General features: G+C 41.8%; 1 protein-coding gene across 3 annotated transcripts in view; it reads left to right on the top strand.

Annotated features, from left to right (window-relative positions):
* ppil2 (peptidylprolyl isomerase (cyclophilin)-like 2) overlaps nucleotides 1-14,300 on the top strand; it is a 352,242-nt gene that overhangs the window by 69,424 nt on the left and 268,518 nt on the right. The window lies entirely within an intron of this gene.

Here is a 14,300-nt window from a genome sequence, read left to right as displayed (position 1 = left end):
CATAAGTCGATGTTTTGGGTCAAAACCCTACATCAGTACTGAAAGGGAAGAGGAAAGGTTGCCAGTACATAGTAGTATGGGGGGTGGGGGGATGAGAAGTGGAACGAGATGAGAGGATATCAGGCAAATGGATGCAAGTGAGGAAGTGGGGTAGGACAGATGCTGTTAGGCAATGGTGAAAGCAGATTGGGAGGAGATGATGAGCAGATGGAACCAGATGAGGAGAGAAGGAAGATGGGAGAAATGAATAAAAGGGGAAGTCTACTGGGTGACAAGTGAGTGAGTGTGGGAGGATAACACCAGGGGTAACATTGGAAAGTTCATTGTTCATACTATTGGGTTCTAAATGTAAAAAAAAGTATGATGCCTAACATCTAAGTGATCAATACATAATTGGGAACAAATTATGGCTGGTAATGGAAACAATCTGGTGGGTAATGGATCTCAAGAGAGTGGGCTTGTTGAATGCCTGAGACGGCTTCTTAGAGCAGTTTGTCATTGAGCTTACTAGGGGATCAGCTATATTGGATTGGGTGTTATGTAATGAACTGGAGGCAATTAGGGAGCTTAAGGTAAAAGAACCCTTAGGTACCAGTGATCACAATGTGACTGAGTTCAACTTCAAATTTGATAGGGAGAAAGTAAAGTCTGACAGAGCAGTGTTTCAGTAGAGAAATGGAAATTACAGTGGTATGAGTGAGGAGTTGGCCAACGTCAATTGGAAAGAGCTGCTGGCAGGGATGTCAGCAGAGCAGCAATGGCGTGCGTTTCTGGGGAAAACAAGGAAGGTGCAGGACATGTGTATTCCAAAAGTGAAGAAATACTCAAAGGGCAAAATAGTGCGACCGTGGCTAACAAGGGAAGTCAAAGCTAAGGAAGTCGAAAGAGAGGGCATACAACAAAGCAAAAATTAGTGGGATTGAGAAGTTTTTAAAAACCTAGAGTGAACAACTAAAAGAATCATTAGAAGTGTGACGAGAATACACAGGATGTTAGCTGTCCTGTGCTGGCACCAGTGGGATCAGCAGTTGGTCTGCCACCTGTCTTCAGGAGTGAGAGAGATAAGGAAAACAATGGAGCAGCATTTTGAGATGTTAATGAAGGAACGGAAAGAAAGCTGTCAAGATCGGCTCCCCCTTTGAACCCTGAACTGTTTGAAGTGATGGACAGGCGATACCCCAGCAGGGGGATAAAAAGGGACAGGTTCGCTAAGGCAGGACACACACGACACCCGAGGTAACAAGACCCTGGAAGCGGTGCGTCTCTCACAAGTCGGTGGGAAGTTTTGGAAGGCTGGTTGCGGGACCAGGCCATAGACGCACAGGGTGGAAAGGCATGATCGGCGGGAACCTGGTGTGTGTCCACCCTTGCCTGGGTGCCAGGTTCATCGCAGAGAAACGATTGTATCGGGAAACGGAGGGGGTCACGGTCGGTGACCTCAGATGACATCACAAAGGACTCGCCCGAAAGCTGACTGCGAAGGTCTGTGTGTGGAAGCCGTTTTGAATATTCATTCATTTTGCTCTCTCTCTCCTTCCCTCCACTGTCTGCGAACTGAACTGAACTAAATTGAACTGAACTTTGCGTCACTTTGAAACTGGTTATTTACCCCTAGACAACGATAGAGCTTGATTGATCCTGTTATCTTAATTCTGTGTACATGTGTGTTTATCATTGCTGAACTGTTGCATTTATTATCCTTTTGATTAGAGTACTGTGTTGCTTGTTTCTTTAATAAAACTTTCTTAGTTCTAGTAATCCAGACTCCAACTGAGTGATCCATTTCTGCTGGTTTGGCAACCCAGTTACGGGGTACGTAACATAAGGGAAAAGATGAAATATGAAAGCAAGCTAGCAAATAATATCAAAGTGGATAGTAAAAGCTTTTTCAAATATGTAAAACATAAAAGAGAGATGAAAGTGGATTTAGGACAGCTAGAAAATGAGGCAGGTGAAGTAATAACGGGAGACAAAGAGATGGCATGTGAACTAATTGTGTATTTTGCATCAGTTTTCACTGTGGAAGACATTAGCTGTGTGCCAGATGTTGTGTGTGAAGGAAGAGAAGTGGGTGCAGTTACTATTACAAGGGAGAAGGTGCTCAAAAAGCTGAAAGACCTAAAAGTGCACAAGTCACCCGGACCAAATGAACTGCACCCTAGGGTCCTGAAAGAGGTAGCATTAGAGATTGTGGCAGCATTAGAAATGATCTTTCAAAAATCATTCAACTCTGACATGGTGTCAGAGGACTGGAAAATTGCAAATGTCACTCCATTCTTTAAGAAAGGAGGAAGGCAGCAGAAAGGAAATTATAGACCAGTTAGTCTGACCTCAGTGGTTGAGAAGATGTTAAAGTCATTTGTTAAGGATGAGGTGATGGAGTACTTGGTGACACAGAACAAGATAGGGTAAAGCAGCATAGTTTCATTAAGGGAAAATCCTGCCTGACGAACCTGTTGAAATTCTTTGAGATTACAAGTGGGATAGATAAAGGGAATGCAGAGCATGTTATATATTTGGACTTTCAGAAGGTCTTTGACAAGGTTCCACAAATGAGGCTGCTTACCAAGTTAGGAGCCCGCATTATTGCAGGAAAGTTACTAAGGTGGTTAGAGCATTGGCTGCTTGGAAGAAGGTAGTGAGTGAGAATAAAAGGAACCTTGTCCGGTTTGCTGACAGTGACTAGTGGTGTTCTGCAGGAGTCAGTGTTGGTACCACTCTTTTCATGTTGTATGTAAATGATTTAGATGATGAAATAGATGGCTTTGTTGCCAAGTTTGCAGATGGTATGAAGATTGGATGGATGGGCAGGTGGTATTGAGGAAACAGGTAGGATGCAGAAGGACTTAGACAGATGAGGAGAATGGGCACAAAAGTGGCAAATGAAATATAATGTTGGAAAATGCATTGTCATGCACTTTGGTAGTAGAAATAAATATGAGGACTATTTTCTAAACAGGGAGAAAATCTAAAAATCTGAGACGCAAAGTGACTTGGGAGTCCTTGTGCAGAACATCCTAAAGGTTAACTTGCAGGTTGAGTTGGTGGTGAGGAAGGCAAATGCAATGTTAGCATTCATTTCAAGAGGCCTAGAATACAAGAGCAGCGATGTGATGCTGTTGCTTTATAAGGCACTGGTGAGGCCTTACCTTCAGTATTGTGTACAGTTTTGGGCTCCTCATCTTAGAAGATATTTACTGCCATGGAGAGGGTCCAAAGGAGTTTCATAAAGATGATTCCAGGAATAAAAGGGTTATCATATGAGGAACGTTTGATGGCTCTGGATCTGTACTCGCCGGAATTTAGAAGGATGAGGGGGGATCTTATTGAAACCTTTCGAACTTTGAAAAGCCTAGACAGAGTAGATGTGGAAAGGATATTTCCCATGGTGGGGGAGTCTAGGAGAAGAGGGCACAGCCTCAGCATAGAGGGGCATCCATTCAAAACAGAGATGTGGAGAAAGCCAGAGGGTGGTGAATTCATGGAATTTGTTGCTATGTGCAACTTGGAGGCCAGGTCGTTGGGTGTATTTAAGGCAGAGATTGGTAGGTTCTTGATTGGACATGGCATCAAAGGTTACGGGGACAAGTCAGGAAATGGAGTTGAGGAGGAGAAAAAAAGGATCAGCCATGATTAAATGGTGGAGCAGACTCGATGGGCCAAATGGCCTAATTCTGCTCCAATGTCTTGTAGTGTTATGGTCAAATGTGTATCCCCTTTAAGAAATGAAAAGTCAGCTGGGAAAATGGTCCCACTATGGTAAAAAGTTAAGTTAAACATACTAATAGATCAAAGGAAAATGTTTAAAATGCATTAGAGCAGCAAGATACCTGATAATGCCCAAGTTTCTCACATAATGAGTTTCAGAAGATTTTTCTGATCTGAAGGTTACTGTAACATTGTAAAAATAGTTAAATTGGAAATACATGGGATACAGGGGTTAATTGGGGTAGCTGCTTATTAGGGAGAACTCTTAAAGAACAAAACTATTTAAGAGGCTAACTAGGATTCCCGTTGTGTATTTGGGATATTATGCTGCGTAATTGGGACAGGAGATTGTTGGCAAACAGTTTTCAAATAACATCAGTTGGGTGCACTTGTGTGGCTGTTAGACACTATACCATGCTAAGAGCAAACAGTTTATAAATATCATTAGCTACGTGTGTTTGTGCTCAAAAATCAGTGATCTTTGTCACTGATAGATGACAAGAAATAAGCAGTAAGACAATTCAGAGCAACACACACAAAATGCTGGAGGAACTCGGCAACTCAGACAGCATCCATGGAAATGAACAGTCAATGTTTCGGGCTAAGACTCTTCTTCAGGACTGGAAAGGAAGGGAGAAGACGTCAGAATAAAATGGTGTGAGAATAGTTTGCTCACTAGTTTCAAGCATTCAGGCTTTGAAATGCCAGGAGTGAAAATGAAACACTTTCACTACTTCAACAATTTCAGAACTACGAAGAATTTGAAGAAATCAATGTTGATTATCACAATGAAAATGAAGATTTGGAGGATACAATTGTCAAAAACATTGTATGAAGGCAGTCCGTTATCTGCATCAGGTGTCTGCACTGATTTTGTTCTTTTACAGTCAATCAAGAGAATGCAGAAGTGTACCTTGGGTGAATTCCTCTGTTGGTAACTAGTAGGAACTAAAACACAGTTTAATAGTATTGTAGTAATATTGATAGTGTTCCAATCTGCTCTGTGTTTTATTTAAATGCAAAATTCGTAACTCAGTTAAATTAGTCCTTTTTATACCTTTTTAATTATTTCTATGAAACTTCGGCTAAATAGGGCAACCACTTAATTGGGCCAAAATGTACCAATCCTGATGTTTCCCAATTAACCAGAATCCACTGTATATTGGAATGAATGTATGAATTGTGTGAATTGTGTTAATCCATTTTCCAAGTGACATCTCTTTCAGCAAAAGTATTGCTGCTTCTAAGATTCTATCCAGTGTAACTAGTTGTTTGTGAGTGCACCCAGACTTGTCTGAATTTAATTCCATGTTGATCATTTCATCTAGCATATAATGCATGTGGGAAGTGTCTTTATTTCATAGTCTAAATATGTAATGTTATGATTCTGGCTTGTACTAAGCTGGTCCCAGTTCAGTTAGTGCAGTGCCAATAACTAGATCAAAAGAAGTAAAGAAAAATGGTTAAATTTTCAATGTTGTTTGAGTGATTATTTGCTTTTTAAAAATAAATAGTTGGTTATCGTTGCTAAGTTAAGAAAAGAAATTTTTAAATTGCATGCTTTCTTCGTTCTTTAGCCTGTCTGCTGACTAGTTCAGCGCTACCTCAGTGTGTTGTTTGGAAGGCTGGGTGTTGCCAAAATCTTAGTTACTGTTGTTTTCGGAGTCTTTATTAAACTGCATTGTTACTGTGTAAACAAAATAATATTTTACGTTGAGTAAATAGCATCAAATTGGCTTTACACTGGATCATTTGTATTTTTAAATACAATAAGAATATTACTGTAATCTTACTGTTCATAGGCAGCAGATCATTGTATTCTGAATGGAAAGTAAATTTTTCAATTGATTTTTTTCTGCTTGTGTTATGGACAAATCTAATTGACTAAGGGTATTCACAAAGAGCATGATTTCACTGTGCACACACTACATTTGGTTGTAATCAATTGATATCCTGTTCAATTCAGCAACCCTATCAATAAATAGCAATAAGCATAAAAGGTAAAGTTAAGTGGTTTATTGTGTGATTTGGGATAATTCTGTGCTGAATTATTGCCTACGTGGTTGCGCCTCATTAATGCCATCCTGTAATGGACAAGTCACAAATTCTTTTCTGAATTACAGCAAACAGCAAGTGCATTTCAAAATGTACTACTTTGGCTAGAGCGATTTGAAACATCATGAAGTTATCAAGGCATAATAAAGTTCAAGTGTTTCCTCCTTTGATGTCACTCAGATGGATGCCATTGTATTGGGCTTCTATAGCAAGTCCTATGTTCTTACTGTTATGTAAATTCCTCTCCCTAGTCACTGTTTTAAAATGAACCAGACTCATCAGTTTTAGCATCCAAGCTGATAGTGTCTTTAGCCTTGCTTCAACACCTTCAGATCTGAATAATCTGGTCCTTCTGGATGAACAGGATGAATGTGATGAATAGCATGCATTGCTTCCAATGGTTTATCTACTTCATCTAAACTAATACTTCCATTAGGAGGCCGTGTGGTGTGTTGGCCTTCATCAATCGTGGGATTGAGTTCAAGAGCCGTGAGGTAATGTTACAGCTATATAAAACTTCAGTGAGACCCCGCTTGGAGTACTGTGTTCAGTTCTGATCACCTCTTTACAGGAAGTATGTAGATGCTATATGGAGAGGAGATTGAGAAGGATATTGCCTGGATTGGAGAGCATGCCTTATGAGAATAGGTTGAGTGAACTTGGCCTTTTCTCCTTGGAGCGATGGAGGATGAGCAATGACCTGATAGGGGTGTATAAGATGATGAGAGGCATTGATTATCTGGATAGCCAGAGGCTTTTTCCCGGGGCTGTAATGGCTAACACAAGGGGGCATAGTTTTAAGGTGCTTGGAAGTAGTTACATGAGGGATATCAGGGTTAAGTTTTTCACGCAGAGAGCGGTGGGTGCATGGAAGATTCAAAGATTCAAAAAACTTTATTGTCGTTCTAACCATACATCAGCTCTGCAGGGCAGAATGAGACAGTGTTCCTCAGGGACAGTGCAATCATAACATAACAAACGCAACACTAAATAATAAACATAACAATAAATAGTAAAACACAACAACCACGTCAGTTAAATCAGTTATGTGTCCAGTGCAAGTTAAAAGTGTCCAAAGCAGAGTCAGGTGGAGCAGCTATTTAGCAGTCTGACTGTCTGTGGGAGGAAGCTGTTTAGTAGCCTTGTGGTTTTAGTTTTGATGCTCCTGTAACGTTTGCCTGATGGCAGAAGAAAAAACAGTTCATGGAGAGGGTGTGAGGGGTCTTTAATGATGTACCGTGTCTTCTGGAGGCATCGACTCTGAAAGAGGTCTTGGACAGAAGGTAGGGAGACTCCTACCCTCTGCTCCCCTAACCACCCTCTGCAAGGCTTTTTTGTCGACAGCACTGCAGCTGGAGTACCAGGTTGTGATGCAAAAGGTCAGCACACTCTCAACCACGCCTCTGTAGAATGTAGTTAAGATGTAAGTGGGGAGTGATGCTTATTTAAGCTTCCTCAGAAAGTGCAATCTCTGCTGGGCCCGTTTCACAATCCCAGTGGTGTTCCTGGACCAGGTGAGATTGTCCGAGATCTGCACCCCAAGGAACTTGATGTTTTCCACTCTCTCCACTGTGGAGCCGCTGATGCTGAGGGGTGTGTGCTCAGGCTGAGACCGTCTGAAATCGACGATCATCTCCTTGATTTTGGTGACATTAAGCATCAAGTTGTTATCCCTGCACCAGCTCTCTCGGTGTTTGACCCCCTCCCTGTACATAGCGAAGGTGGATACATTAGGGTCTTTTAAGAGACTGTTATATAGGTACGTGGAGTTTAGATAAATAGAGGGCTATGCGGTAGGGAAATTCTAGGCAGCTTCTAGAATTGGTAACGTGGTCGGTACAACATTACACGACTGCTTTGAATCGGTGGTCTGGGCCGTATTCAGGGATTCATCTTCAAATCTGGATGAGTATACTGCAGTTGTTACCGACTTCATTAAAACCTGTGTGGATGAGTGTGTGCATACAAAGACTTGCTATACATTCCCAAACCAAAAGCGGTGGATGAAGGCCAGATCTGTGGCATTCAAGTCTGGAGATCCAGGTCTATACCAGAAAACCAGTTATGACTTGTGGAGGGCTATCTAAAGGGACAATTTCAAGTGATGGTGGAGGTGACATTGGATGTACGATAACTCTGGCAGGGTCTGCAAGACGTTACTTCCCACAAAGCAAAACCCAATAGCATGAATGGCAGTGATGCTTCACTACCTGATGAACTCAACACCTTCTATGCCCGCTTTGAAAGGGAGAATATAATTATAGCTGTATGATCCCTGCTGCACCCGGTGACCCTGTGATCTCTGTGTCAGAGGCCGATGTTAGGCTGTCTTTAAAGAGAGTGAATCCTAGCAAGATGGAAGGTCCTGATGGAAACTTGTGCCAACCAACTGGCGGGAATATTCAAGGACATTTTTCAACCTTTCACTGCTACGGGTGGGAGTTCCCACTTACTTCAAAAAGGCAATATACCAGTGCCTAAGAAGAATAATGTGAGCTGCCTTATCGCCCGGTAGCACTCTGATCTACAGTGATGAAATGCTTTGAGAGGTTGGTCATGACTAGATTAACTCCTGCCTCAACAAGGACCTGGACCCATTGCAGTTTGCCTATTGCCACAATAGGTCAATGGCAGATGCAATCTCAGTGGCTCTCCACATGGCCTTAGACCACCTGGACAATACTAACACCTATGTCCGGGTGCTGTTCATCGACTATAGCTCAGCATTTAACAACATCATTCCCACAATCCTGATTAAGAAGTTACAGAACCTGAGCCTCTGTACCTCCCTCTGCAATTGGATCCTCGACTTCCTAACCAGTAGACCACAATCTGTGCGGATAGGTGATAATGTCTCCTTTGTGCCGACGATCAACATTGGGGCACCCGGGTATGCTCTACTCTCTCTATACCCATGACTGTGTGGCTAGGCATAGCTCAAATATCATCTGTAACTTGCTGACGATACAACCATTGTTGGTAGGATCTCAAAGGGCATACAGAAGTGAGATATGACAATTAGTGGAGTGGTGTCACAGCAACAACCTTGCATTCAACGTCAGTAAGATGAAAGAGCTGATTGTGGATTTCAAGAAGGGTAAGATGAAAGAACACACACCAATCCTCGTGGAGGGATCAGAATTGGAGAGTGTGAGCAATTTCAAGTTCCTGGGTGTCAAGATCTCTGAGGACCTAACCTGGTCCCAACATATCGGTGCAGTTATAAAGAAGGCAAGACAGCGACTGTACTTCATTAGGAGTTTGGAGGGATTTGGTATGTCAACAAACACACATAGATGTACCATGGAGAGCATTCTGACAGGCTACATCACTGTCTGGTACGCTACTGCGTGGGACCGATAGAAGCTGCAGAAGGTTGTAAATCTAGTCAGCTCCACCTTGGGTACTAGCCTACAAAGTACCCAGGACATCTTCAGGGAGTGGTGTCTCAGAAAGGCAATGTCCATTATTAAGGACCTCCAGTACCCAGGGCATGCCTTTTTCTCACTGTTACCATCAGGGAGGAGGTACAGAAGGTACAAAATCACACTCAGCGATTCAGGAATATCTTCTTCCCCTCTGCCACCTGATTTCTAGATGGATATTGAACCCGTGAACACTACCTCACTTTTTTAATGTATATTATTTCTGTTTTTTGCACAATTTTTAATCTATTCAATAAACATATACTGTAATTGATTTACTTAATGTATTATTATTATTTCTTTTTTTTCTATATTATGTATTGCATTGAACAGCTGCTGCTAAGTTAACAAATTTCATGACACATGCCGGTGATAATAAACCTGAATCTGATTCTAAATGAGTCGTATTCCACAGCGTGGAAACAGGCCATTCAGCCCACTTTGTCCATGCCTACCAGTGGGCACCCTTCAATCAATGAAATGAATTTTGCTTGAAAAGAGAACGAAAGTTTTGTATTTTGAGTACTCATTTGATCATCCTTATCATCTGTTGGTCTTTTGGGCTGTCGTCGTCATCTCGTGTGAACCCTTGGTGCCTAGGTGGCACATGAGGCCTCTTTGGTTTCTGTAGCGGTAAAGATTTTACAGGGTAGGGTTGCTGGCCCTACGCCCAACCCCCAAACTGGAGGACCAGATGCTGTATTCGTCTGCCCCTTCACCTGGAACCTGCCCACCAAGGTTGAACCTACCAGGGACTGAAGTCCTAGCTGGTATAGCTCCCAGGATCATTAAGGCACACAAACCTCCCCACCACGATAAGGAACAGCACATAGGGAGGCTTTTGGGCTGTGGCTCATACAAACCAGATGAACTTTGCTCACCTGTTTCATCATTCTCACCATTAATAAACTCCACACCCATTTCTTCTCCCTCACGCTCACTTGCTCTACCTTGCCCTCCTTCATTAGCTCTCTTCATCCCAAGTCCCTTCTCCGTACGTTCTTCCTCAATTCACTATCTATATTCATCAAATTCATGAGGGGTACACTTCTTCCCACTTCTTACTCTTCCCAGTGGGCACCCAATCACCTAAACTCTATAGTAGATTAAAATAAGAAGGTTGCAGATGCAGTAAAGCTTGTAGCCTCTATATTGGACAGTTAAGAAAATGGTCTCTAAGATTACAACAGAATCTAGATCAACCAGGAAATTGTGCAGGGCAATGACTGATGAAATTTAACTTGGACAAGTGTAAAGTGATAGATGTATGTTAAATCAGAACCAGTGTGCAAAAGACACCAAACTGTACAAATACAAAAAGAATGAGGAAGTAATGATAATTAAATGAGCAATAAATATCAAGAATAAAAGATGACGAGTCCTTGAAAGTGAGTCCATAGGTTGTGGGAAAGCAAGGATGTAATGTTGAGGGTTTATAAGTTACTGGTGAGGCCTCACTTGGAGTATTGTGAGCAATTTTGAGCCCTTTATCTAAGAAAAGATGTGCTGACATTGGAGAGGTTTCAAAGGAGGTTTAGGAAAATGATTCTGGGATTGAAATTCTTGTCATATGAGGAGTGTGTGATGGCTGTGGAACTCATTGCCGCAGGTGGCTGCGGAGGCCAAATTATTGGGTATACTTAAGGCTGAGGTCGATAAATTCTTGATTAGTCAAAGTGTGAAGGGGTATGGGGGGAAGGCAGGAGATTGGAGCTGAGAGGGAAAAGGATCAGCCATGATGAAATGGCGGAGCAGACTTGATGTGCCAAATGGCTAATTCTGCTCCTCACATCAAAGTTGCTGGTGAACACAGCAGGCCAGGCAGCATTTCTAGATGCTGCCTGGCCTGCTGCGTTCACCAGCAACTTTGATGTGTGTTGCTTGAATTTCCAGCATCTGTAGAATTCCTCGTGTTTGCATTCCTGCTCCTATATCTTTTGGTCTTATGGACGTACACAGTTAATGGCAGGGCCTTGGGGAATGTTAGTCGACAGTGAACACTTGAAAGCCCTCCTGACTAGTTCACTGAAAGTGGCAATGCTGGTAGACAGGGTGGTGAAGAAGGCATATGGTATGCTTGCCTTCAGTGGCTGAGGTGCTACACAGGAGTTGGGATTTCATTGTAGAATTATGTAAATTGTTGATTAGACCACAGTTGAAGTATTGTCCGCAGTTCCTATTGGCTCACAACAGAAAGGATTTGATTAAAGGAGAGAGGATGCAAAAGGTTTCACAGGAATGTTGCTTGGACTGGTGGGTTGAGTCATAAAGAAATGTTGGCAAGTCTTGGAGAGGAGGCTGACAAGTGACAAACAGAGGTTAATAAAGTTATGAGGTGAAAGGCAGTGGAATCTAAAACTAGAAAGCACATTTTTCAGATGAGGTGGGATAGAGGGGATCTGAGAGGCAAGTGTTTACACACATTCGAGTGTGGGTATATGAAATGAATTACTAATGGCAGAGGTGGATAAAATTATGATGTTAGAAGGCTTTTGGACAGGTACTTGAATTGGAAAGGTATAGTAGGATATTGATCAAATGCAGGCAAATGTGATTAGTGTAGAGATGGACATATTACTCAGGATGGGCAAGTTGAGGCAAAGGGCCTGTTTGCATAACTCTATGAATCTCCCCCACAAAGTGATTGACATTGCTTGGACCCATGCGAGTTTCCATAGCAACACCTGTGATTTGGCAGAAATGAGTGGAGTTGAAAAACTTGTTCATTGTGGGAGTTAAGTTCAGCCAAACAAAGGAGGCTGATGGTGGAGGGAGACTGTTTGGCCTATGTTCAAGGAAGAACAAAGAGTATGTTTGATTCCTAACTTAATAGTTTGGACAAAAAGGTCATCAATCTGAAATGTTAGCCAATTCTCTCCCAACATCGTATCCTTTTTTTATTTTCTGATTATAGCATCTGTATATTTTATGCTTTTTGATTTTACAAAGATTTGCAGTTTGTTTCTTATTAGTGCTTTGGAATGGAGCAGTAGTGCAGCTGCTTTGCAGTATTCATTGTACATTACTTCCATTTCCAATGATACAGCTTTGCCAGTGAAGCACTAACAATGTTATCTAGCTCGCCATGTGTGCTATTCAGATTAAATGGATGAATATACATCTGTAAGGAACAAAAGCTGCTTTTAGTTTCAGTACACAAAAATATGATATTGAAGTACATTTGCAATTCTCTCAAATAATTGAAAAAATTATCTCCGATATTTTGATATAAATAGTCTTGTTACGTCCATATGATGGAATGTTTCCTGCTGTGTTTTGATGCAGTTTAATTCTCAGAAACTTTTTAGACTAGCTACATTTTGTTTCCCATTGAGATTCTGCATCTTAACGCTTCCTACTTGAAGTTTAAATAAGAAACATATTATTCAATTTGAATAAGGTCCATTACAAAATAAAATTGATATCCCTAAGAAATAGAATATCTTCTCAATTTGTAACACATTTTGGGGACAAACACACTTTGAACTTTATATGGTTCACAACATTTACAATGTGCTGAGGAAACAATGTCTTAAATTGTAATTTTTCAAAATCAACAGTATTTCTTCACCACTCTGTGAATGATGTTTTGCCTGTGTTACCAGTGGCACCTTTTATTTCCAGCTCTTTTTACAGTTGACTTAAAGTGTGGTATTCCCAAATAGGTCTAGAATTCCAAGCTTGTGATACTTTTCAAAAGCCTAGGTCACTCAAAGAATCAAAGTTAATAGCATACTTCTAGAGTCGTTGGCGGATATTAAATCACTGATTTTATTTATGATGCAGCTTCATGGAAACATAGAAAACCTACAGCACAGTACAGACCCTTCGGCCCACAAAGTTGTGTTGAACATGTCCCTACCTTAGAAATGACTAGACTTACCTATAGCCCTCTATTTTTCGAAACTCCACGTACCTATACAAAAGTCTCTTAAAAGACCCTATCGTATCCGCCTCCACTGCCGTTGCCTGCAGCCCATTCCACGCACTCACCACTCTCTGAGTAAAAAACTTACCCCTGACATCACCTCTGTACCTACTCCCCAGCACCTTAAACCTGTGTCCTCTTGTGGCAACCATTTCAGCCCTGGGAAAAAGCCTCTGACTATCCACATGATCAATACCTCTCATCATCTTATACACCTTGATGAGGTCACCCCTCATCCTCTGTCACTCTAAGGAGAAAAGGCTGAGTTTACTCAACCTATTCTCATAAGGCATGCTCCCCAATCCAGGCAACATCCTTGTAAATCTCCTCTGTCCCCTTTCTATGGCTTCCACATCCTTCTTGTAGTGAGGCAACCAGAACTGAGCACAGTACTCCAAATGGGATCTGACCAGGGTCCTATATAGCTGCAACATTACCTCGGCTCCTAAATTCAATTGCACGATTGATAAAGGCCAATACACTGTACGCCACCTTAACCACAGATTCAACAACACAGCTTCTTTGAGCGCCCGATAGACTCGGACCCCAAGATCCCTCTGATCCTCCACACTGTCAAGAATCTTACCATTAATACTATATTCTGCCATCATATTTGACCTACCAAAATGAACCACTTCACACTTATCTGGGTTGAACTCCATCTGCCACTTCTCAGCCCAGTTTTGCATCCTATCAATGTCCTGCTGTAACCTCTGACAGCCCTCCACACTATCCACAACACCTTCAACTTTTGTGTCATCAGCAAATTTACTAACCCCATCATTCCACTTCCTCATCCAGGTCATTTATAAAAATCACAAAGAGTAAGGGTCCCAGAACAGATCCCTGAGACACATCACTGGTGACCGACCTCCATGCAGAATATGACTCATCTACAACCATTCTTTGCCTTCTGTGAGCAAGCCAGTCTGGATCCACAAAGCAATGTCCCCTTGGGTCCCATACCTCCTTACTTTCTCAATATGCCTTGCATGGGGTACCTTATCAAATGCCTTGCTGAAATTCATATAAACTACATCTACTGCTCTTCCTTCATCAATGTGTTTAGTCACATCCTCAAAAAATTCAATTAGACTCGTAAGGCATGACCTGCCCTTGCTGACTTCCTAATCATATTATACCTCTCCAAATGTTCATAAATCCTGCCTCTCAGGATCTTCTCC

Source organism: Mobula birostris, chromosome 2 (assembly GCF_030028105.1).
Source record: "Mobula birostris isolate sMobBir1 chromosome 2, sMobBir1.hap1, whole genome shotgun sequence".
NCBI classification, from domain to species: Eukaryota; Metazoa; Chordata; class Chondrichthyes; order Myliobatiformes; family Myliobatidae; genus Mobula; species Mobula birostris.
This window is presented reverse-complemented; position numbering and strand designations above follow the sequence as displayed.